This window comes from Telopea speciosissima, chromosome 10 (assembly GCF_018873765.1).
Source record: "Telopea speciosissima isolate NSW1024214 ecotype Mountain lineage chromosome 10, Tspe_v1, whole genome shotgun sequence".
Lineage (NCBI taxonomy): Eukaryota > Viridiplantae > Streptophyta > Magnoliopsida > Proteales > Proteaceae > Telopea > Telopea speciosissima.
Window position 1 is genome coordinate 2,820,568 of NC_057925.1, and position 26,832 is coordinate 2,847,399.

At 44.7% G+C, this 26,832-nt stretch overlaps 1 long non-coding RNA gene across 1 annotated transcript in view; it reads right to left on the reverse strand.

Moving 5' to 3' along the window:
* The window catches only part of LOC122643142, a 24,835-nt gene extending 8,161 nt beyond the window's left edge, over window positions 1-16,674 (reverse strand). The window contains exons 1-2 of the long non-coding RNA XR_006330172.1: window positions 16,663-16,674; window positions 15,461-15,462 (exon numbers count right to left, since the gene is read on the reverse strand). This is a non-coding gene — a long non-coding RNA (uncharacterized LOC122643142). The remainder of the gene's footprint in view (window positions 1-15,460; window positions 15,463-16,662) is intronic.
* Between the last annotated feature and the right edge of the window lie 10,158 nt (window positions 16,675-26,832).

Consider the following 26,832-nt stretch of genomic DNA (forward strand, 5'->3'; position numbering starts at 1 on the left):
AGCAACAAACATGTCAACTCTTAATCAAACCAGAAAAGGACAAATGTATAGCCCTCTATAGCAGTATCTCTTAATCAAACCAAAAAAAGGGCAGATGTATAGTCCTCTATCAAAAGAGTAGTCAAGAATCTAGATACAGAACACATGAAAAACCCACCTAATTCTACTGGCACTTGCCAATTTATAGTGGTTTATTAACTATTCATAATTTAGAAACTTAGAAATGCTTCCTGGTCACAACTCAAATCATCAGAGTTCGATAAACAAATATAACTCACACAGGAAGCAAGCACCATCTGATCAGATAATGGTATGATCCACTTGTAATAGATTACAGTCAAATGTATCATACAAGTTTTAAGTTAACATTAAAATCTGTGTTAAGGCAGCTATCAAATTACATTTAAAAAAAAATAAGAATCATGAGTGTTCTTCTTTACCTAATTCTCATACTCCAAGCTGATTCTGCCATGGGGGAGGGAGGATCATCCCACCTTGTAAGGACATCAGGTACTCCAGTAGTATCCCTTACTATCTGTGAAAATATACACCAGCCACAACAAGAATGCAATCAGGGCCCTATAGCTCCCCCAAACAAATGGTGAGACCAATCTAATGGTGCAGATAAATGAAACAAAAAGGGGGAAAAACAGGTGAATTATTTTTTCAAATCTCACAAAACATCTATTCTGCCACATGAACAGATGATATGTCCTATTCTACCATTGGATAGAGAGGCTACGGTCTAGATTAGCCATGTGTCAAATTTCAGAGTCTAATTCAATTCAATGCCCCTTTTGAATTGGCACACATCCCATGTATGTCCATCCATGTGTACCAGTACCCTAGACATTCTTGTGCACTCTCCCAACTGAGTGGGAACAGACGGTTTAGATTGAAAAAAAAACCCATAAAAATGGATGGCTCAGATTTTGTCTTGTGATTTTGAGAAATATCACCTTACATTATTACATGGAAAACTATCCCAAAAAACAAATCATCATACATTAAAATACCAAGGATGATTGATTCAGTTTCATCGTATATTCCAGTTTTATGGAAATACAAATAAGGTCCCTCTATTTTCCACTGAACCAAGCAACAATAGTTTCAAAAGCTCAACAGGGTATATAACTAACGGATCAACTGCCCAGATAAGCTCTAAAGCTATCAGTCTATAGGTCCTAGATGCTGGGTTAAGCCTGATTTTATAGAACCAGAAAACCAGGACTGACTTCAACCTGTGCCCCATTCATAACATAAGTCCCAGCTCAGTCACCTACTCTGAGGTTGGGAATACATATATATTCTCTTGGGAGGACTAAAAACGCATCTAGAGCCCTAGAGAAGCAGGAAAAATGAAAAGTCATCTTACACCATTCTGGCGTGATTCGACAGCATAGGTGCGAAGGAAATCGACAGAGAACATCGGTTTGGTTTTTAGTGATGGATTCGAGTGCTTGATAAGTTCTATAGAAGATCTCACAACATTCGTTTGGAGTTGGGAGTTTGCCTTTGAGAAGGTAAACTTGTTCACAAACCATTGCTTTTGTGCTCTAGGTTTATTTCTTTATCCTTGAATGTATTGGGTAGAACCTAGAGTTTAATCTGTTATGGGTTGGGTTTGTGATTGAATCTGTTAATTGGGTTGATTGATTGTAAGGCTGAGGCCATTTTGTACTGGGGATTGAGGTCCTTGCCCTCACTGAGGTGAGAGGTTGAAGCTGGGTTAATGTAGTCCTAGATAGACAAAGGTCTACTAGGAGCCAGGCAAGTTAGGATCTTCTAAAACAGCTGGCCGATTGGGAAGAACTGTAGTTTTAGGTCAAAAACTAGGGTTATGTTTAGGGTAGTGAGGTTGGATCTTATTTGGTAATGATAGGCAGGTCTAGGGGAAGCTAATAGTGAAGGTTTGAATGTTGTTTATATAAAAAATTAAAATTCAGAAATTTAGGGTTAGGGTTTCGGGTTTTGGGAGAGAAGGGGGTGATGGAATTTAGGGTTTAGAGTGAGAGATTTGGACTGGGGTTTGGGTCAAGTACTAGGGACAGTGTGGGGGAGATTCGGTTGTAGTTAGGAAGGTTTTGGCTGGTTGAATAGTTCTAGACAGATTTTGGGCATTTGGGTTTTAATGGGGATGAGGGGGGATTAGGGTTTAGTTGAAGGTTTGGCGGTAGAAGCTAGGATTGAGTGTAGGTAGGGCTGTGAAGGTACTGTGTTGAAATTTGAGTGTAAATTGATGGGGGAATTGGGCTGCACAGGAATTTTAGGGTTTATGGAGTTAGGGTTTAGTGGGAATCGATTGGGGGAATGTAGGTTTAGGTTGGAGGATTAGGAGAAGAAGGATAGTTGCAGGAAAATTAAATTAACTTACTGGATTTTAGGTTCTTCAATGGCAGCTTGAAGATGAGCTTGAGCAGGACCTCCCGGTCTTGACAGATGCAAGGAGTCGATCGAAGTCCACCAATCCCTTCCACCTTGATATGACTCACAAGGCCTCCTTAATATTACCCACAAGGAACACTCTCAAAGAGCTGAACAACAGCAGCAGCAATGGCCTAGGGGCCTGATTCCTAAAACAAATCTTATTCCTTTTCTCTTCAGAAATCGTAGAGAGTTGGGAATAAACAACTTAAAAGCAATTAAAATACCTCAAATCTAAAAGATTCCTAAGTAGCCAATAGGATATGAGATCCTAACAGCCAATAGGAACATTTCACTTAAATTGAACCAAGGATGAACCGGTTCACTTAAGTTACAATTAAACAAAAAAAAATTACGTATAGAATAAGGCTCCAACACTAGGCCCTATGATTTGGGCAGCTTGTCTTCCTTGCGGATGCTTGGATCTGCACAAAGGGTAAGGGGTATCCTGGTTGTAGGGGCAGCTAATTGTAATGGAGTTGAGTATTGGGCATATACGAAATCCCGAGGTATATTGCTCCGTGGATGTAGCCTTCACATATTGTGAGCTGAACCACGTATATTGTGTCTTTTTGTCTACTGTTATTTGTTGGAGACTAATCCATGTTTTGCAGAGCGGGTTTACAGTCTTGTTAGACCTGGCCACATTCTAGTGGTGCGAGGTGAGACTGTAAGCGACTGTGTGGTTTGCAGAAATCGTCAAAATTAAGGGAACTGATTCATCCCCCCTCTCAGTTCGATCCGATATTCACAGTACGCTGTGCAGGGACTCTTCTATTTCCATTTGGAATGAATCATGGGTTCCAACACTAAAATATTTCTTTGTCCCCTGTACCTTGTAGTAATGTACATACTGTAGCTGATTTAATTTTGAATGATCACAATGGCGTTTTGACCTGCTCCATTGGTTGTTCCCTCCCACAGTGGTTGCTTCAGTTTCTAAAATTCCTGTCTTGGACTCTGATTCTGAAAGTAATGAGTGGTAATGTCTATTCGCAAAGGATGGTACCTTATCTACTAAGGTGGTAGTAAACCATCTTATAAAACTTAAAACTAGAGGAAGGTCTTGGTATGGCAGTTGAAGATTGTGGAAATTTGTATGTTAGCTGAAGCTACACCCTCGGTTCAAACTTTTCTTGTGGAAGGTTTTGATTGGGGGGATTGCCATCAAGGATAGGTTTTGGTTTGGCCCTACGTTGATCTTATTTGTGCTGTGTAAAAAAGAAAACTAATCTTTGTGGCATCTATTTCTGTCTTGTATTTTTTCAAAACATATTTGAGCAGCCGGGCCATTGGGTTTGTGCATAGAGTATCTCCAAGCTTCATTCTTTTTCGGTTACTTTTTTTTTTTGGGGGGGGGGGGGGGGAGTGAATCGATAATTCATTACCAAGAGAAGAGAAAAGAAATACAAAGGGGCCCTCAATGAGGGAAAGAAAAGCGAGAAAAAATACAAGTTAAACAAGTCCAAATCCTCAACGAACTGGGGAAGATGCTTGCGAAAAGGAAGGAGAGAGACTCCCAGAGGCAACAATATGCATGTTCCTTGGGGAATCAATACAATGAGAGGAGACAAAGAAGAGCTTGAAACGGATATCAAAGGAAATTGAGTCACAAATCAGCTGGCACGATTTTGATTTGGTAGACCAATTCCTGATATTTTGCTCCATCCTGATCAGGCTGATGGTGGCGCTGAATGTGAGCTATCCCACAACGTTACAAATGCATGAACCAACAAAAGACATGTCCACCCAGATCCACTATCTTTTAAAAGGAAATATCCTTCGACTTCTTGGCCAACATTTTGCAAGGACCTCTTTTCAAATAGAGGAGGAGAAGGGGCAAGCAAAAAAAAGAGGAGATCAATATCTTCCACAACAATCCAACAAAGCAGCAAGAAAAAGAGAGAGACAAGGATCTGGTGATGGATGAGGAAGGATTGCGTTGGGAGGCAGTTGGATAGGGCCTGCTAAACAGTAAAGCTGTGGTGGAGGATATGGTATTTGAATTATACAAGCATGCACCAGAGGATTCGCCCGAGAATCCCCTTTCAAGATCCCAAAACCTTTGTTGCAAAGGAAGAAAGCCTAAGGTCTACAACTCAATTTTTTTGCTGCTGCTATAATACCTCCACCAACTGCTTTCTTGCTCTCTCTCATCCGACAGCTATTAGAGCTAGGATAGGGTCCATTAGAATCGCCCAAGGGGTAGGTTTCATTCCACTATGGTCTCGATTGTTAAAGTGAAGTGTTGAAGAAACACAACTCATTCTCTTGGAATCTCCATGGTACTGCCAGCTCTGTTTTCTTTCTTTGGTTTGCCTGTGAGTTGGGTATATGACGCTTCCAGCTACTTTGTGTTGGTGAGGTAAGCCATTTGAGCCCCTCAAGTTATTGTGTGATGAAGTTATACTGAAGATGGTTGAGTTGAGGTTCTTTAAGTTGTATGCCTTGTATGCTTGTTGGACCTTGTTTCCCAGGGTTGAGAAGGATTTTTTTAGGGTTGAGCAGATACTCCTCATTTGACTTTGGATGTTACCCCCATCTTGTAAGTGTGTTTCTCCAGCCTATCTAGGATCAGTAAATCAACAGAGGTTGTTTGGAGAAGTACTACCTGGGAAAAATAGTCTCTATTTGGGTAGAGTGTGTATTCCCCATATGGTTTGGGTATCATCCCCACTTTTTACGTGCATTCCTACATAATATCAGTTGTTGGAGGAAGAAGCCAAGCTCCACCCCGTGGGAATGACAGAGATATATTCAGATGTGATCAGAGAAATATGGGCACACTAAAGAGAGATTTTGGGTGCTTCATGGATGTTCACCTGGTATGCATGGCAGCAGGAGAGGGGGAGCTAGAGCACACACTATGATGGTTGAGGTTGAACCTATGGAATATCCATCTAGACTACAGACAGACACCAGTTCCCTCACTCAGGATGATATTGCAGCATTTCATAGGGTTATGTCATATCTGGGCAGCTTTTCCTCTACACAAATAGTGCCAAATTCTTCAACTTCCACCTTACAGGCCTCTACATTTGCTCCTTCCACCGCCTCTTCTTGGGTCACTGACTCCAGAGCTACTGACCATATGATGGGTATGTCTCAGTGTTATGATTCGTACTTTATCTGTTCTAGTAAGGATAAGGTTAGGGTTGTTGATGGTTCCCTTTCTTCTATTTTTGGTAAGAGCAATGTCCATGTTACTTCTTCTATTTCCCTTAACTTTGTCCTTCATGTTCCTCAGTTTAACACTAACCTTTTATCTATGAGCCATCTAACCAAATCCTTAAATTGTTGTGTTACCCTTTTTCCATCCCATTGTATTTTTCAGGATTTGGTGACAAAGAGGATTATTGGTAGTGGACGTGAGGAAAAGGGGCTTTATCTTCTTGATCCAAGAACATTTGTTTTGCCTACTGCTCAATCTTATGCATGTGGGCATAATGACTGTAGTAGTGTTGACTCCGTGATGTTGTGGCATCAACGTTTGAGCCTCCCTATTTTGGTGTTATGAAAATAAAATTACCACACTTGTTTTCTTCTATTCCTTCCTCCCATATCTTTCAATCTGAACCCTGTTTGTTTGCTAAACATTATCGTTCTCCTTATCCGTACCATGGCAATAGATCCACAGTTCCTTTTCATATTGTGCACAGATGTTTGGGGTCCTTCTCCCACTACCTCTTTGTTTGGCTATCGGTATTTTGTATCCTTTGTTAATGATCGTTCTCGCACAACACGAAACTTTTTGATGAAACATTAAAGTGAGGTCTATGATGCTTTCAAAAATTTCTATAAAATGATTTGTACTCAATTTGATACTTGTTAGAATAATTGGGAGTATTTAGAGCAAGGATAGAATTGTAATTAGGGTTGTGACACTATTTATGTGAACAGTAACGTGAACAGTGACAATGATCAGTGTTGGGTCAATTCTGTAATTTTTTCTCCCCTCTTCTATTATAAATAAAGGGGCTTGGATGTTCATTAACACATCCAAGCATTGAGCTCTCTTTCCTGTTAACATGGCATCAGAGCAGGTTTGAATGTGGGTTCAAATCCCTCTTCTTTTTCTCCCATCTTTCTCTTTCTCCTTCTCCTTTTTTTCTCTAGTTTCTTCCATTGTTACAGGGCAGCACTAATGAGACGATCCATGGATCTAGTTGCTACCCCTCAATACCTTATTCATTTGTGACCTAATTCAAGATCAATAGCAGTTGTGCCACTTCCTACCAGCGATTTTTTAAGCTTCACCTTGGGGATTGCTTCCTTCTCTATCAGTGAGGATCAATTCTCTTTATTCTTAGCAGATCAAGAACAGCAGGGATTTCTTGGACAAGCTACTATTTTTCAGCCTCTTCCCTTCATCGATATCAGCCAAATTTTTGGGTTTTTTTCAAAACACTGACAAGATCAATCTAGGGTTTTTGGGCTTCTGTTGCAGCTGATTTTTGGAGGAGTGTTTTCACCATTAACTACGGAGCACTCAATCTGTTTCTTGGCCACATCAGCTTTGTTTTTTTTGGTTCTCTTCTATTGTGCCCTAATGTCTAACGACACTTCTATTGTTACTTTTGGCCTTGATGGAAAGCCACAACAAGAGTATCTTCCCTTTGCTTCCTCCATCAAACTTGATGGAATTAATTACCTGATGTGGTCCATGTCTATATATCTCACTATTGCTGGCCGTGGTCTCACTGGACATATCACTGGCACTGCCGAGAAACCATCTACTGCTGGTGAATGGGGGGAGTTTCTTGCTTGGCCAGATGGATTGAAGCCTGAGAAGTTGAACCCAAGTGCTGCCAAGATTTCCGCCAGCTTCCTCCTCTGTTTCGATTCTTCCTATTGGCAGCTTGGTTTGCATTGGGATTGGGCCCTTTCGAATCGTCTAGAGTTCCCCTTTGAGGCCCCTACGGGCTCGATTGGTTCAGGAAGCAGATTGGAGAGCTTTACTCCCATCTTTGATGCTGCAGAGATACCACCAGAAGGATATTCTTTTTTTTCTTTCTGCTGAAGATCTTTTTGAGGTTGTGCTATCTTGAGTAGTTCTTAGCTACTGTGAGTGGCAGATTTACATAGTGTTATGGCATTGGATGTATGGGCTGCAGTTATTTGGATATTGGAATTATTTAGTTTGCTGTTTTCATCAAGTGTATGGTCTCGGTTTACCTGCTGCTTGCTGGTTTCCTTCTTGTGGTTGGGTTGAGGTGTCTCCCCACTTGTGCATGGCTCTCTTTTGAGTTTCCTTGAGTTTTTTGGCATTATGTCTACCATGTCTTGGATTGATTCCCATGTTAGTGGATCTTTGGGAGCTAATAGTGGCAGCCTAAGTGGTGCTCTCCCCAGCATGAACTACTTTGATAACCCCAACACCCAACTTTCTATTGTGAAACTTGACAATATAAACTACTTGGATTGCTCTCGCTCGGTGAAGTTGTCCCTGCGCAGTAGAGGAAAGTTGGGGTATATTACTGACTCCATCAAGGCACCTGATCCTACTACTTCAGACTATCTAAAGTGGGCGACTGAGAACTCCACTATTATGAACTGGCTGATATTCTCCATGAAACCTGAGATAGGCAAGAGATTTATGAGCAAGGAAGCTGCGAAGGATATTTGGGACAGTGTTTCCAGAGTTTATGATAGAGCTGGTGATTCGGCCAAGGTGTATCAAATCCTCCAAAAAATCATCCATATGAAACAAGGTGATCGGAGCATATCTGACTACTATAACACTGTTATTAGCTTGTGCGAGGAATATGATCACTACAATAATCTCCAGCTGTCCAATTCTGCAGATGAGGCCAAGGTCTACAGGAAACAAATAAAAAAGGAAAGAACCCTTATTCTACTTGGTGGTCTTAACCCAGAGTATGAGCTTCTTCGCTTGCAGATCCTAGTGAGGTCTCCTCTCCCATCACTGGATGAAGTGTGTAGCTTAGTGAGGAGACTAGAAGAGGATCCATGGACACTGCACCCTCATTGGAGAGATCTGCTCTTGTTTCTAGTTCCCACCATGACCAGAGAGGTAGAGACAAATTTAAATGTAACTGTAGAAAGATTTAAAATTAGGGAAAGGCTTGGATGATTTGAGTCACCCCAAGCACCTCTTTATTTACAAGAGTAATAAAAGAATAAACATATGTACATGACCAATGTGGGACTAAACCACATACAAACAACTAAATAAATAAAGAGGAAAAAAGTCCAGAATACCCCCCACGGTATTCTGGCCCATATCTAACACTCCCCCTCAAGTTGGAGCATATATATCCCATGCATGCCCAACTTGACTAAGATAGGATGAAATAGCTTGCGATTCAGCCCCTTAGTGAACACATCAGCAAGTTGATCAGTAGACTTCACAAAGGGAACACAAATGAGGCCAGCTTCAAGCTTTTCCTTGATGAAATGTCTGTCAACCTCCACATGCTTAGTGCGATAATGCTGGATAGGGTTATGAGCAATGCTAATGGTAGCTTTATTGTCACAATAAAGCATCATTGGAAGATGGACAGCAACACCAATATTCTGTAATAATCCTCTAAGCCATAGAAGTTCACAAATGCCTTGGGCCATCGCACGAAACTGGACCTTGCCACAACATTCTGCTTTTTGCTACGCCATGTGACAAGGTTCCCATCCACAAAGGAACAATAGCCAGAGATAGATTTTCTGTCAGGAGAACCAGCCCAATCGGCATCAGTATAAGCTTCAACCTTGAGGTGACCATTGGAAGATAAGAGAATTCCCTTTCCTGGAGCAGACTTCAAATACCTCAAAATAAGACGGACTGCATCCATATGAGAGGAATAGGGATCATGCATGAATTGGCTCACCATACTTACAGCAACTGCTATGTCAGGTCTGGTGTGAGAAAGATAGATTAGTTTGCCCACTAACCGCTGATAACCACCTTTGTCAACAGGTTCACCCTCTTTCTCCCTAAGTTTTATAGTGGCCTCCATAGGAGTATCTGAAGGATGACAACCTAGCAGCCCTGTTTTAGTCAATAGATCCAGGACATATTTTCTTTGAGAAAGAAAGATGCCCTTTAAAGAGTGAGCAACTTCTATCCCTAGAAAATATTTGAGAGAACCTAGATCTTTGACCTCAAACTCACGGCCAAGGAGAAGCTTCAAATCCCTGATAACAGCATTATCATTACCAGTCACCACGATATCATCCTCATAGACTATGAGTAGAGTAACCTTGTCAGCAACTAGTCCGATGAACAAAGTGTGATCAGCATTGCTCTGCTTATAACCTGCTAAAATCATAGCCTTATGAAATCTACCGAACCAGGCCCAAGGTGATTGCTTCAACCCATATAGAGTGCATTTCAACTTACAGACTTTGCCCCTAGTCTTGTCATCAGAGAAGCCTGGTGGAATGTCCATATATACCTCCTTCTCAAGCTCCCAATGGAGGAAGACATTCTTTACATCTAACTGCTGAAGATCCCACCCAAGATTTTTGCAGCACCAGAATAACACCCGGATAGTGCTGAGCTTTGCCACTGGGGCAAAGGTCTCCTAGTAGTCAACTTCATAAGTTTGAGTAAACCCCTTTGCAACCAGACGTGCCCTATACTGATCCACTGAACCATCAGCCTTCTGTTTTACCACAAAGACCCATTTACATCCCACTGGTTTTTTCCCTGGAGAAAGTGCCACAAGATCCCACGTGTTATTTTTGTGAAGTGCTCTCATTTCTTCCAACATTGCAGCCTTCCACTTTCCATCTGTATATGCTTCCTACCAATTTTTAGGAATAGAGATAGAAGAAAGAGAGGATACAAAAACACGAAAAGAAGGAGAAAGAGAACTATACAAAACAAAGCGAGATATGGGATGTAAAGTGCAAGTCCTAGTACCTTTGCGATGAGCAATAGGTAGGTCGGAAGGAAAGGGATTACCAGGAGATGAAGGATTCGGGTTTGGAGCCGGCAATTGGATGGGTACTGGTGCTACAGTGGGTTGCAGCTGCCCTCTGTTGGATCTACCTCTTGTATAGGTGATGATGTTGGAGTTGTCGATTCTCTTCTGAAATTTACCAATAGTCCTTTGGACAGGAGTCAGCTCCCCCTGGATAGGAACATTAACAACACTATTTTCTATGGTCTCCCCCTGTAAAGGATTCCCATCAGGTAAGGGAGGAACAGCCAGAGGAAGTTGGGCATCCAAAGTAGGCTGGGCAGCAGCCAAGGGTGGTGGTAAATTAGGCTAGACAGAAGCCGTGGGTGGTGATAAAGTAGGCTGGACAGCAACCTGAGGAACCTCTGGTAGAGGAATCTCAAAAGGCACATCTTTACTAGAACTCTCCCCCTGAAGAGGTGGCGAAGAATAGTAAGAAACGGACTCATGGAAAATAACATCTCTACTAACCATGGTCTGGCGGGAAGGGGGATGGTACCACTTGTAACCTTTCTGGGTCAGAGAATAACTCAAGAAAATACAACGAAGTCCCTGAGGTTCCAGTTTGCCAGGAGATCTAGTATCCCTAGCATAACACACACAACCAAAGACCTTCGGTGGCACAATAAAGGAGGAATTTTCCATTAAAACATCAGAGGGGCTACGAGAGTTAAGAACCCTAGAGGGTAGCCTATTGATGAGATAGGCGGCAGAGAGTACCACATCCCCCCAATATTGAGATGGGACATTTCTCGCAAACATCAAAGCCCTGGCCATCTCTAGCAAGTGGCGATTTTTTCTTTCTGCCACACCATTCTGGGCAGGGGTATCAACACAACTAGTTCGATGAAGGATGCCATGGTCAGCCAAATATTTTTGAAATTGTGACTCAGTATACTCTGTTCCATTATCACTTCTCAATACTTTGAGAGTAGCCTGGAACTGAGTTTGAATCATCTTATGAAAATGCTGAAAACATGAAAAAACTTGATTTTTTGTATGCAAAAGATATACCCATGTATTCCTAGAATGACAATCAATGAAAGAAACAAACCATCGGTGGCCAGAAATAGAAGGTTGACGACTAGGGCCCCAAACATCAGAATGTACCAAATTAAAAGAAGAAGAACTCCTTTTATTAGAAATTCGATAATTTGAATGTGTCTGTTTGGCCAGAACACAAGCCTCAGAAAAAAAAAAAAGTCATCCCTAGTACGAAGGGTGACCAGACTAGGAAATAAATGAGCTAAGATTCCTAAAGGGGGGTGATCTAACCTAGAGTGCCATTGGTAGAGTTCAGAAGAGACTATGGAGTTTTGGTGTAGTGGAGAATGTAATGGTGGTGGAGAGAAGCGACCGTCATCAAGCAGATACAACCCACCGTGCACTTTACCCAATCCAATCGTCTTCCCAGACTCCAGATCTTGAAACACACAATGAGAAGGAAAAAAAGTGACTTTGCAGTTAAGATCACGAGTAATACTACTAATGGAAAAAAGGTTAGTAGTAAAATTAGGAATGTGCAAAACAGAAGTCAAGGGAAGAGAGGAAGTGCAGTTGATGATTCCCTTTCCAGATATGGAAGAAAGAGAACCATCAGCCACTTTGACCTTGTCTTTCCCAGAAGTAGGAGAGTATTTATGAAACAAGCTAGAGAAACCGGTCATATGATCTGTAGCTCCAGAATCTATGATCCAAGGATGAGAAGCTACAGAGGCACAATGACCTCTAAATGGAATACCTGACTAGGCAAAGTGTGAACCTGAAGGAGCAGAAGAATTGGCAGTAGTTGATGTAGTAGAGGCAGCGGCAGCGGAAGACCTTAGCATACGTAGGAGTGCTTGTAGATCCTCCTAGGATAGACCAGGGTCAGTAGCAGGGGCTGCAGTAATAGTCTCAGTCTGATGGGCCTTGGTCTTTGTCTTATTCTTGTTCCTGGCAACCCTTTTTGCTTCAAAATCAGCTGGTTTCCCATGAAGTTTCCAGCACTTCTCTTTGGTGTGATAGGGTTTGTGACAGTGCTCACAAACAACATCCCTTGTAGCAGAATCACCAAGAGAAGCAGTGCCACTAGGAGCAGGAGTAGTAGGGGCAGCAGCCTTGAGAGCTAATCTCACTGTAATAGGAGGGTGCACAACATAGCAGCCCTCCGGTTCTCCTCAGAAGACACCAATGCATATGATTGTTCAAGTGTGGGAAAAGGCTTATGGCCCAACACCTAAACACGGATCTGATCATACTCCACATTCACACCAGCCAAAAAGTCATATACTCTGATCTTATCCTCTTGCTTCTTATAGGAAGCAATATCAACCACTGTAGTAGGGTGAAAGTCTGCGAAATGGTCCAACTGTTGCCACAGACTGCGGAGAGTAGCATAGTATTTTGACACTAAAAGTTCTCCCTGAGTGGTGTGAAAGGACCTTCTTCCGGATTTCATAGACTTGGGCATCATTGCCAAGCTGCCCATATGTTTCCTTGCATGGAGTACCAAATCTGAGAGACAGTGTCCAGAAGAAGAAAGTTATGCTGTAAATCTGAAGTCACAGAGCCTATCAAATAAGACATCAGAACACCATTATTGGCAAGCTACTTTTCCAGAGCAAGCCCTTATTCAGTAGGCATAACACAAGTGCCATTAATATGACTGGTGAGACCACGGCTTGCAATGGCAAAAGAGGCAGATCTAGACCATAGAAGATAATTCGAGCCATCCAGTTTAATAGGATTTGGTGGGAAGCTTTGGTACTCTGTCTTGCTGTGACCATCATGAAGTGACTAATCTGAAGTGGCTGAAGAAGTGATCAAATCACCCATACTGGAAGCAAATTAATCCAAAACTATTCTCAAATTAAAGGCTGAATCACCTCTCCAAAAATCAGAACCAGCAGCACAAGAAGAACCCTATATCGATATTGGCAGGGTTTTGGAAAAAACCCTGAATTGTGGAAATCGATAAAGGGACAAATGAGGGTGAAAACTGCAGGTAAATAGCAGCAACTGAAGTAGATTGACCCTGTATAATGGAGAAAATAACCTGCAGAAATATAGGTCCAATAGGCAGCAACAGCCCCAAGATCGATGGATGTTAGGGTTTTGAAAAAACACCTGTGATGGTATATCGATCTTAGAGAGGTCCGCAAAACTGAACTGTGAAGGCCCAAATTGACGTCGAGTGTGTCCTTGAAAGTGTAGAATCAGCCCTGCAGAAGTAGAGCCAAAGTGTAGCAGCAACAAGTTGAAGATGGAGATTGATTGGGGGTGGAGGTCTTCAATGAAGGAGAATATATATGCTAAATAGATGCTGGAAAGGGTGCTGAAGAAGCTCCAATAAGGGAAGAACAGCCTGCAATAATGGTAGGGGCTGATCTTCTAAAAAACTTGAAGACTTCAAAACCGCAGGTAGAGTCCAGCAGCTATCGAGCAGGGATTGATCATGGAGAAAACATAAAAAGAGGTTGAGAGGGGGGCAGCACCTAAGTCATACGACCACCTCTTGTAGTGCTGCCCTTAGGAAAAAAGGGAGAACAAAGCAGAAACAAGGAGGGAGAAGGGAAAAACGATGGAGGAGAGAAGGAGAAAAAAAAATCGATGGGGTTGGTCCCTAATTCGAAATCAGCTCTGATACCATATAGAGAGATTTAAAATTAGGGAAAGGCTTGGATGATTTCAGTCACCCCAAGCACCTCTTTATTTATAAGAGTAATAAAAGAATAAACATATGTACATGAGCAATGTGGGACTAAACCACATACAAACAACTAAATAAATAAAGAGGAAATAAGTCCAGAATACCCCCCACAGTATTCTGGCCCATATCTAACAGTAACCATTGTGGAAAGTTGGGGCACACTAAGGACAGGTGTTGGGCTCTTCATGGGCAGCCTTCTAGTGGGCGTGGTGGATCATTTGGTACCCGAGGTGGTAAAACAAGGGGTGCTTGAACCCCTTTTGTGGCAGCTGATACTAAGTCGCCTAGACTACAGCTTGAGTCTGATTCCCTCTCCAAAGAGGATATTGCAGCACTACGTCGGATGATGTCCCGGCCTGGCCATTCTTCCACTGATCCTGCAGAGTCAGTTTTAGCCTCAGTCTTGCAGGCCTCTACATCTGCTCCCTCTACTGCTCCTACTTGGGCCATTGACTCCGGTGCCACAAATCATATGACTAGTATGTCTCAGTGTTATGGCTCTTATTCTAATTGCTCTGGTAGAGAGATAAGGTTAGAGTTGCCGATGGTTCTCTTTCCTCTATCTCTGGTAAGGGTAATGTAAGAGTCACTTCTTCTATTTCTCTTGATTCTGTCCTTCATGTTCCTAATTTTGCCACTAACCTACTATCTATAAGTCATCTAACCAAATCCGTGAACTGCTGTGTCACTTCTTTCCTTGTCATTGTCTTTTTCAAGATTTGGTGCCAAAGAGGGTTATTGGCAGTGGACATGAGGAGAAGGGATTCTACGTGCTTGAGCCCCAGACATCTGTTTTGCCTGCTGCTCGGTCCTATATTTGTGGTCAAACTGACAGGAGTACTATGGATTCTATGATGCTTTGGCATCAATGTTTGGGCCACCCATCTTTTGTTGTTATGAGGAAACAGTTACCTCATTTGTTTACTTCATTTTCTTCTTCTCATGTTTTTCAGTGTGAACCATGTATTTTTGCTAAACATTGTCGTACATCTTATCCCTATCATGGTAATAGATCCATTGTTCCTTTTAATATTGAGCATTTTGATGTTTAGGGACCAGCTCTCACTACCTCTTTGTCTGGATATGATTATTTTGTTTCCTTTGTTGATGACTATTCCCGGACCACTTGGACCTTTTTAATGAAACAAAAGAGTGATGTCTATGATGCTTTCAAGAACTTCTATCAGTTAATTTTTAACTCAATTGGGTACCCGCGTCCAAATAGTCCGTTTTGATAAAGGGGGGGAGTACATGTATGGGGGGCTCCAACAATTTTTCATTTTTTATATTTTTTTTATCCCGAATATTACCTAGGACCTAGGCCAGCCCCTAAAATTTTATTAAATTCAAATCAATTGGAAAAAGAATACAAGGGGAGGACGTGCCGCCTTACCCCAACCCGAAAAACATGTCTCTCAACAACCACTGGGCCCAAACCCATACCAAAGAGAAAGAAAGGAAAGACTCTAATTTCTGAGAACAGGCAAACCAGCACTGTCCTCCCGCAGGATACAATGCAGGTCCCCCGGTGGCTGGCTGCCATAGAGGAAAACAATAGGAGCGCTGATATCACAAGCTAAGTCGGCAAGCCAATCGGCTGCCCTATTACTTTCCCTATAAGCAAAGGATAATAGAGGCCGAGTAGAATGCAACAAAACCATCGTCTCATGGAACCAGTACCAACCCCTCCAAAGATTACACCTCTTTTGATTAACCATTCTTACTATGGTAGACAAATCTAAGTTGACCACGAAATCTGAGAGACCCAAATCTTGGCACAGCTTCAAGCCATCTCTTAAAGCTCTCAACTCAGCCACCGAGTTAGTGCAATCACCAAAAGCTGGAGAATGCAGCCACAACACTACCACCCTTATCTCTGATAACCCCTCCCATCCCCTCCTATGCCAGGATTGCCCTTACAAGCACCATCCACATTGAGCTTAACCGTGTCAAAGGGGGGATACCAATAAACGGGGAGAGGGCGTTTTAACCTGCTAGGAGGTTATGGTGATGCTTTAACCATGCTTCCACCTTAAAAACCATGGCGGGGAATATGATGCTTTAACCAAACAATCTTCGTCCAGGGAACCAAAGGGCCTCTAGACCGAATGAACTCCCAGGCAGCCTTGGAACTGAAAGAACACGAAGAGACCGGCGACCAATTAACACAACACAATCACCCTTGGCAGCTGGCCTTCTGGGGATAGAATACAAGTCATTCCAAACAGTACGAGGCCAAGGGTGGAGAGAGTGAGGGGGCCCCAACCACCATGATGGATGATGTCAGCAACCAGAGAATGCCTAGAGGGACCTGAGTTATAGAAAGCTCTAGAGCTGTTGACATGAAGAAGGATCCCCCTTAGGGTGCCTATGGTGCAACCAGAGAGAAATGAATCTACCATCACCAATGGGAGTCTGAATAGCTCTAAAGACAAATGATTTAAGAGAAAGAATCTTGCACCAAACCCATGAGGCATTAGAAGATGCAGAAACAATCCATATAAAATCCGAACATAGGAGCCTAGAGTAGACCCAGTCCACCCAAATGCTACTTTCTTTATTTACTACCTGCTAAGTTCACCTCTTTGATTTGGCGAATGCCCAAACCTCCCTCCTTGGGCAGACAAATTGAAGCTCAGCTACGAGGATGAAGGAATCTAGAAGAATCCATGCCTTTCCAAAGAAAAGAAGACATGAGGGACTCCATAGATTTGATGGTGGAGTCGGGCAACCCATAAATACCGGACCAGTAAACGTAGGAGGATTGCAGGACAGATTTGCCCTAAACTAGCCGCCGAGCATAAGAGAGAAGCTTCCCTTTCCATAGTTGGAGCCTTTTCTTGATGAGATCAAGCATAGGAGAGCAGTGATGAGCAGTTAGCCTAGCTGAATCAGCGGAAGCCCTAGATACTTGATGGGAAAATGACCAATGGAAAACCTAGATAAACCAATCAAAGCAACCTTGTCAGCCTCAGCTACCCCTGCATGAAATAGAAGAGACTTTCAAGGGTTGACCCGAAGCTTAGAGAGATCTTGGAAATGCTGCAAGCAATACATAATAGTCGCAAAGGATTTGATAGAACCCTTAGAGAAGATCGTGAGATCATCAGCAAAAGCAAGGTGGGAGAGCTTGAGGGCTTTGCACTTGGGAATAGGGGAAATGAACAGCTGATCTGTGAAAGTTTGCATACTTCTAGAGAAAATTTGTATGGCCAAAGAAAAAATATATGGGGAGAGAGGGTACCCTTAACAGATTCCCATTGAGAAGGCAAAGTAACCAGCCGGGCTGCCATTTACTAACACCGAGAAGCTTGGAGAGGAGATACAGCAGTAAATTCAATGAACAAAGACCGGAGAGAATTCCATCTTGGATAAAACCTTGATAATATAGTCCCACCTCAAGGAGTCAAAAGCCTTGTGTATGTTTATCTATTGTAATATGGGTTTAGTCCCACATTGCTTAGTTGTATTTTTGTCATATGATTTCAATATCATAAATAAAGGCTGGGCTATGGTCACATTGATCATGCCAGTATTCACGGAATGCCACATGGTATCAGAGCCAAAAATATTCCGGCGATATGGGAAGTAAATTTTTTTCGATTTTTTCTCTTCTTCGCCATTTTGCCCTAAAACCACCCACCGCCAGCCCCTCCACCACTTCTGCCAGCCTCAAACCACCCCTACACCACTTCCTCCTGCCACCTTGGTCGAATTTTTTTTCATCTCTTGGTGTTGAGTTGACCCCCACCAAGGGTTCTTTTTTCCCCGATACATGTTATAAGTTTTTTTGGGGGATTTGTCTCTGCCAATTTTTCTCCAGCCCCCATGCCTGACGAGTCCGAGATCATGATTGCTTCGACTGGTTCTAACGATTCCAACCAGCAGGACTTCGTTCCCATTCTGGTGAATCCCATAAAGTTGAATGGTAGCAAATATCTTCTGTGGTCTCGTTCCTGTTTATTTACTATTGGTTCCCGTGGGCTCACTAGTTATATCACGGGCACTAAGGTCAGGCCTACAGAGGCTGGATTGGCTCAGGATCAATGGATGAATTTCAATTTTTTGGTGGTGTCTATCTGCTCCTTGACACCGCTGAAAAATTTTGGAAGACAGCTCATAACACATACTCTCAGGTTGGGAATGCAGCCCAATGCTATGAACTCCGTCAGAAGCTCCATACTACCAAGCAGCTGGAGTATCTCTATCCCAATATTACAATACCATGTGCACACTGTGGCAGAAATTGGATTGTTTGGACACATTTAAGGCTACCACGGATGTTGACGACTTGACGCTACAGCTTTCAGGAAGTGGGAGGATGGTTTAAGTCTGTTTAATTTTTTGGCCGGCCTAAACATTGAATTTGATAATATCAGGTCCAATATTTTGAATCGAGATCCTCTTCCCTCTTTGGAGCAGGCCTACGCCATTCTTTCTACTGAGGACACGAGGCGCATTGTCATGGTTCATCCTGTTACTCAGGAACGATCAGCCCTTGTTTCTAGTTCTCAATCTTCCCATGGAAATTCCTCTCGTCCTCCTCCTACTGATCGGCCAACTAGTGATCGCCCGCCTATTAAAGGCGATCATTGTGGGAAGGACTGGCACACCAAGGACCGATGTTGGAAGCTTCATGGTCGCCTTGCGAATACTCATGGGTATGGAAAAGGAGGTTCCAATCGGCCCAATTCCTCTCGTGCTAATCAGGCTGCTATTGAAGATCCTTCTGAATAGTCTCTTTCCTCTGTGATGGCCGAGTCGCAAAATCTAAGGGATATAATGAATTGCTTGGACACATCTTCTTTGGCATCTATATCTTCTTCCATAGCGGCTTTGGCTTTGTCTCTACCTGCTCCTTCCAATGCACCTTCTTCCACAGGTATTTCTTTTGGTGCGAATTGCACCTCGGTTATGCCTGACTCTTAGGTTATTGACTCGGGGGAACCGACCATATGACAGGTTCTACCTCTGTTTTTACCACATAATCCTCTTTCAGACCAGTCAAAGGTTCGGGTTGCTGATGGGTCTCTTTCCTCTATTTCTGTGAAGGGATCCGTTCAGTGCACCTCCTCTCACCCTTTCCTCTATTTTATATGTTCCTAAGTTTACTACTAACTTGTTGTCCATTAGTAGTCTAACTAAGGATTTAAACTGCAAAGTAATATTTTTTCCAACTCATTGTTTATTTCAGGATTTGGAAATGGACAGTACGATTGCATGTTGTAAGGAGGTTGGTGGTCTGTACGTGCTTGAAAGTTCCCGGACAGCATTGACATCACAGCCAACATCTTCTACTTTTGATTCTACATTGCTTAAGTTGAATAATTGGTATCGTCATTTGGGCCATCCCCCGATTGGGGTTTTATTTGCTTTATTTCCAAGTCTGGTGAGGGAATGTAATAAACACATTTTTTCTTGTGATGCTTGCACTTTGGCAAAGCAAACTCGGAGTATTTTTCCTATTTCAGATAATAGGAGTTTGAGTCCTCTTGGTTTAATTCATTCTGATGTTTAGGGCCCTGCCCATTGTGTTTCTACCTCTGGGTTTCGATGGTTTGTCACATTTATTGATTGTTTTAGCCGGACGACTTGGGTATATTTGATGCATAGCAAGAATGATGGGTTCAATTGTTTTATGTTACTCCACAGAATGGTCCAAACACAGTTTGATGCAAGGGTGAAGATTCTTCGCTCAGATAATGGCAAGGAATATATGGATGGTGTTTTCCATTCCTATTTGGACAACCATGGGATCATACACCAGACTTCTTGTGTTGACACTCTCGCTCAAAAGGAGTGGCTGAACGCAAGAACAAACATCTACTGGAGGTAGCTCACTCCCTTATGTTCACTATGTCTGTCCCTCCTCGTTTCTGGGGTGATGCCATGCTTACAGCTACTCACCTTGTTGCGTCAAGAAATCGTCGAGCGGTCCAGCGAGTGTTGTCACCTGCAAGTGGACCAAGGGGTCAGAAGAGAGAACCGGTGTGGTTCCAGCCTAGGGCTCTCCGATGCCAAAGTTAAATCTCCTGAGCAAACAGATGAATAGTGATTATTCAATATGAGTTTAGATCCCCTTTCTGAAGGTGGTGTACCTTTCCTTTTATAGTGGAGTATGATGATATGGAGAGTCCCAGTTTAATGGCGAGTGTGCCGTTGAGTGGATAGAGGCCCTGGGTAGTAGGGCTCTATCCTGATTGGTCATCTCCCCGTGGGAGGGAGTGTCCTGGCAGTATCAAGATCCTAGGCGGATAGGTACTCGCGTGTGGTGATAACGTCATTGGTGTTTGAATCCGTCTTGGTAACGTGACCTCTAAACGGTGGCCCAGAGTCCTGGTGGTGGCATAAGTCTGTAGTGACACGATTGGGACATAGATGAGTGGCCTCGGTGTCCGTGTACATCACGTTTACGTCCACGATGCCATGCCTGGGTGAGGCCGTGCCTAGGTAAGAGGCCGCACCTGGGTGTGAGGCCGCACCTAGGTGTGAGGCCACACCTGGGTGTGAGGCCACACCTAGGTGAGGCTGCGCCTGGGTGAGGCCACGCCGGGGTGCAGGCAGCGTCTGGGTAAGGCCACGATTGGGTGAGGCCGCGCCTAGGTGAGAGGCCGCGCCTGCGTGTGAGGCCACGCCTAGGTGAGGCCGCACCTTGGGGAGGCCGCACCTGGGTGAGGCCGGCGCCTGGGTGCAGGCCGCGCCTGGGTGAGAGGCCGTGCCTAGGTATGAGGCCTCGCCTGGGTGAGGCCGGCGCCTGGGTGGGACCCTCGGTTGGTTCTCCTTGGTTCTGAATCAGGTCGCTTTGTGACACGTGGCAGCCGCTGACTGGCTCGGTGAATCTTGGATGTATCATTTGCCCCCCACTCTCTTGAGATAGGATGTCCAAGAGAGTAGATGCCTTTATATAGTGAGGGGTCCGCTGCGAATGAACTTTCTTTGTGGGGTTTGCCTGTAAATCTGTTAGTGAGGTAGGAGAGGTTGGAGGTTCAAACCTTTTCTCCTACACTTTTCCTTCCTTCTTTTTTGCTTTGTTTTTTGTAGATATGTCCCTCTTCTTCACTTTCTCTTTTTTCACTTCTCATTTTTCCTTATCATTTCTCTTTTACTTTTTGTCTCCAACTTTTTGCTTTTCTTAAATTTCTCCTTTGTGTTGCACTTTTGTCTTTTGTCCTCTTTTTGGTGCCCACCATGTGCTTGTCCTTGGGTCACCTAGACTAGTGTCATCCTTTTGGTTTTCCTTCCTTTGGTTTTGGGTCCCTGTACATGCCTTGTGCTCACTTAGTGCCTTGCTTACTTAAAGGGCTTGAGTGGTGCTTGGCTTGAGTGCCTTGCATTTGGTGGTCTCTGTCACTTGAGCGTGCCCGTGGTGTGGTCGCGTCGTTGTCTGTCTGCTCCCCGCGCGCGATCGCCTTCCCCCCAAGGTAAGTTCAACCCCTTCTTTTTTTTTTGATGTACGGCCGCGCCTAGGGTGGCCGCGCTTGCAAGCGTGAGGCCGCGCTTCTGGTGGCCGCGCCTGCAGGCGTGAGGCCGCGCCTATAGGTGTGAGGCAGCGCCTGCGGGTGTAAGGCCGTGCCTAGAGTGGTTGCGCCTGTGGGTGTGGCTGCGCCTATGGGTGTAAGGCTGCGCCTGCCGGTGTGGCCGTGCCTAAGGGTGTGAGGCCGCGCCCGTGGGTGCGATGGACCCTCATGCTTCTCCAATCTCCTTCTTCTTGTCTATGATGGATTTGCTGTTTATACTTTGCAGGTGCTCTTCATTTCATTTTTCTTGCTAGCCTCTTGTCTGGGAGATCGTTGCTCTTAACAAGTAGCTAGTCTGCTTCATTATTTGTCCATGTCATCACCTAACGTCTCTGATCCGACTGCAATGGTGGTTGGATCCCTTGAGGAGTCTTCTTCGGGGTCGTCTTCCCCCGCGAATACTTCTTCTTCTTTGCCTTCCCTTGTTGCTAGTGAACGGGAGAAAGTTTCTGGAGATTCCACCCCTAGTAGGGGTCGTAGGGCCTTCAGAGCTCCTATTTCTATTGGTGACCCTAGGAGTAAGTTGGCTCCCATTCCTAGCATCTTGACTTCCTTGGACTTGGCGGTTCGCGTTCTGGAGAAGACCCTTGATTATGACTTCTCAAGGTTCCCCGAGGTCACTACGCTACTACCTAAGACAGCTGTAGTGGCTCGTGTCTCTCCTGAGGATGATGTTGTGGTGACAGAGGAGGGTGCGGTCTTACCAGAGGAGAGTGTTGCTCGTCTGACTGAGGCTGATATGATGTCTCCTTCTGGATCAGAGGCTGCTCCTCCACTAGATGCCCCCTGATTTTATAAATGTTCTTTCTGGATGTTGACTTTTTGGATGATAACTTTTGGATTGTGATGCTTGCTTTTTGTCTTTTGTATGTACTTGACTCTTTCTTTAGACGTTGATATGATTTGATCCTTGTCGCTTTGATATTGATCTATGCAATCTCATGTAGTTGGCGGTCCATAGGGATGCCTTGTCTCGGTGGTCCCCGAACCTTAGTGGCATAACGCCTTAGGCATAGAGCCTCGGTGGTGGCATAACGCCTTGGGCATAAAGCCTCAGTGGTGGCATAACGTCTTAGGCATAAAGCCTCAATGGTGGCATGGTGGCATAATGCCTTAGGCATGAAGCCTCAATGGTGGCATGAAGCCTCAATGGTGGCATAAAGCCTTAGGCACAGAGCCTCACTGGTGACATAAAGCTTTAGGCATGAAGCCTCAGATGTGGCATAAAGCCTCAGTGGTGGCATAAAGCCTTAGGCATGAAGCCTCAGGGGTGGCATAACGCCTTAGGCATGAAGCCTCAGAGGTGGCATAAAGCCTTAGGCATAGAGCCTCAGTGGTGGCATAAAGCCTTAGGCATGAAGGCTCGAGGGTGGCATAACGCCTTAGGCATGGAGCCTCAGTGGTGGCGTAAAGCCTTAGGCGTGAAGCCTCGGAGAGGTGGCATAAATCCTTAGGCATGAAGCCTTGGGGGTGGCATAACGCCCAGGCGTAGAGCCTCAGTGGTGGCATAAAGCCTTAGGCATGAAGCCTCAGAGGTGGCATAAATCCTTAGGCATGAAACCTTGGGGGTGGAATAACGCCTTAGGCATAGAGCCTCAGTGGTGGCATAAAGCCTTAGGCATGAAGCCTCAGAGGTGGCACAAAACCTTAGGCATAGAGCCTCAGTGGTGGCATAAGGCCTTAAGCCTGAAGCCTTGGGGGTGGCATAAAGCCTTAGGCATGAAGCCTCAGAGGTGGCATAAAGCCTTAGGCATAAGGCCTCAGGGGTGGCATAAAGCCTTAAGCATAGAGCCTCAGTGGTGGCATAAAGCCTTAGGCATAGAGCCTCAGTGGTGGCATAAAGCCTTAGGCATTAAGCCTCAGTGGTGGCATAACGCCTTAGGCATGAAGCCTCAGAGGTGGCATAAAGCCTTAGGCATGAAGCCTCAGTGGTGGCATGAAGCCTTAGGTATGAAGCCTCAGAGGTGGCTTAAATCCTTAGGCATGAAGCCTCGGGGGTGGCATAACGCCTTAGGCATAGAGCCTCAGAGGTGGCATAAAGCCTCGGATGTCTTATCTCGGTGGTCCGTGGACCTTGATGGTATAACGCCTTAGGCATAAAGCCTCGGTTGAGTAATAGAAGAAGCCGAGTATTCCCGAAAATTTTTTCCTTTGAAACTGTAATGCCATCTCTGCTCTTTGTTGGTGGTCTTTGCTACTCATTGTTGTTACTTCTACTGATAGTACTTCTTGAGGTGTAGTGAGTTCCAGGTGCGGTCTACCTTTTTGCCCCCCGGAGTTTTCAAGTGGTATGTCCCTGGACATATCTGCTTGGGAACTATATAGGATCCTTCCTAATTTGCTAATAGCTTCCCTTCTTTTTTTGGCTGTAATGCACTTGCCCTTCTTAGGACTAGATCTCCCTGATGGAATAGCCGTTCACGTACCCTGGTATTGTAGTACTTGGCTGTTCGATGTTGGTAGGCCACGTTCCTCAGCAGTGCCTTCTCTCGTACCGCATCCAGGAAGTCTAGGTTCGCTTGAAGTCCATCTGTGTAAGTTCTTTCATTGAAGTGTAGTACTTTGTGAGACATTGCGAGGACCTCTACTGGTGTCAGTGCTTCTATCCCATATGCCTGGCGGAATAGGTTTTCTTCTGTGGGTGTACTTACTGTGGTACGGTATGCCCACAGAACGCTTACCAATTCTTCGACCCACTTCCCTTTGGCTCTTTCCAATCTTTTCGTTATTCCATCCAATAAGGTTCGGTTTGTCACCTCCACCCGACCATTGGCCTGTGGGTATGCTACCGAAATAGGCCGATAGTCAATATTATAACTCTGATAGAAAGCTCTGAACTTAGGGTTGTTCAACTACTTCCCATTGTCTGGGAATATGATCTTTGGTACCCCGAACCTGTAGATGATGTTGTCACGGACGAACTTCTCCATCTCATAGTCTGGGAACCAAGTACTTGCAGTCGCCTGATGCTGCTGTGGAGTCCCCCAGGATGTCTACCCCCCACATGGCAAAGGGAATGGGGTTGACGACCGATGTCAGCTTGGTGGCAGGTAGATGGGGTATTGGGGCGAACAACTGACATTGCTCGCAGGCTTTGCCATACTGGATGGCTTCCTTTTGCATTCTTGGCCAGTAGAGTCCCTGACGGAGGATCTTGTAGGCTAGGGCTCTTCCACCCATGTGGCTTTCGAAGATCCCTTGCTCCCACCAAGGACCCAGCGATCCTTTGAGTATCCAACACGGTGTACTTTGCAGCTTTCATCCTGATCGTCCTTGCCTCGACCTTATCTTCTGGTAAGATGTCGTTCAGGAGGTAGTTGAGTATGGGATCCATCCAGCTAGGCCCCTCGTCAATCTCATTAACTTGCTTCTCCCGGTATGTTAGCTCATGTAATATTTCCACGTACACTGCATTGGCCAGGTTTCTGAGTTCATCATTGGCTAGCCTGGACAATGCATTAGCAGTTGCATTCTCGATCCTTGCAACTCAAACCATCTCGAACTTCCCCAACTCCTCGAACCTTGGACCTCGAACTTTGCCCTCGAACCTTGCCCTCGAACCTCGGCCATGGTTTGTCGCCTACGATCCTTGGCTATAGTAATTTTTATTTATTAATTTTTTGAATTGGTATTTGGCCACAGACACCTCTTTGCTCGAACCTCGAACCTTGAACCTCGAACTTCGACCTCGAACCAAAAACCCCCTTTTTATTTTTCTTTCTTCTCTTTCTTTGCTTTTGGGCAGCGGCCTTTGACGGATGGCACCTATTCATTAATTTTTTTTTTCGCTTTTGATAGGTGACGTCCATTGATGACGACCATGGCCCTTTGGCCGTAGCCTCTTGGTCATGGTCTTTTGGCCATGTCCTCTTGGCCGTGGCCACTTGGCCTCTCTCTTGCTTTTTTTTTTTTTTCTTGCTCTGTCTCTGGTAAGGTGCATTCAAAGGCAAAGTCTGCCAAGGCTTGGCCTTTGATGGCAGTACTGGGTTGGAACCTAATGCCATGCTCACTCAATTCGACAGCCCCAACGATCAATCGCCCAGAGATGTCTGGTTTGTGCAGTACCTTCTTCAATGGGAGGTCGGTGAGGACTGTGATGGTATGGGCTTGGAAGTATGGTTGTAGCTTCCTAGCTGCGATTATCAATGCATAGGCTACCTTCTCGATCCTGGTGTACCTGGTCTCTGCATCAATCAGAACATGACACACGTAGTAGATGGGCCTTTGGACTTTGTCTTCTTCCTTCAGCGATCTTCTTGCGCCCGACCGCGGCAGTGTGGCGGCCAGTAGAGCGCAATTCTTCGTTAGGTTCAGTCGCCCCAATGCGGTGGTGGGCTCTCACAGGTACTCCTTGATTCTTGACGCCTTCGACCCTCTTACTGTCCATGTGAAGTCTTTAGGGCTTTGGAGGTTCTTGATATTTTTGAAGAATGGTAGCGCTTGTCATGCGCATGTGACATGAACCTGGAAAGGGCGGCGACCCTTCCATTCAACCTCTGCACTTCCCTGACCGTTCGAGGAGGTGCCATCTCTTGGATGGGTTGGCTTCTATTCCACGTACTGAGATCATAAACCCCAGAAATTTTCCTGACGTTACACCGAAGGGACACTTTGCAGGGTTTAGCTTCATCTGGTTCCTCCTCAGTACTGTGAATGCTTCCTCTAGGTCGATCAAGTGTTGGTTGGCGTGGATGCTTTTCACGAGCATGTCATCCACATATACCTCCATGTTGCGCCCGATCTGTTCCTCGAACATCTTGTTGACCATCTTCTGATAAGTGGCCCCTGCATTCTTCAACCCAAACGGTATGAAATAGTAGCAGTAGTTCTCCTTGTCTGTCTGGAATGCGGTGTAGGACTCATTACCCTCATGCATGAGGATCTGGTTGTACCCGAAGTAGGCATCCATGAAACTCAGCATCTCATGGCCGACGGTGGCGTCGCTCAATAGGTTGAACCTGGGCAGTGGGTACTCGTCTTTCGAGTATGTCTTGTTCAGGTCGGTGTAGTCAACACACATCCTCCACTTCACATTTGACTTTGGTACCATGACCACGTTTGCGAGCCAAGTTGGAAACTTTTCCTTTCTGATGAACCCTGACTGGCTCAACTTCTCGACCTCTTCCTTGATTGCTGCTTGTCGGTCGAGGGCGAAGTTACGCAGCTTCTGTTGGATGGGCTTCCAGGTTAGGTCAACATGTGGTCGGTGCTCTGCTATGGAACGTGGTATTCCATCCATGTCAGAGGTCGACCATGCAAAGACATCCATATTCGCTTG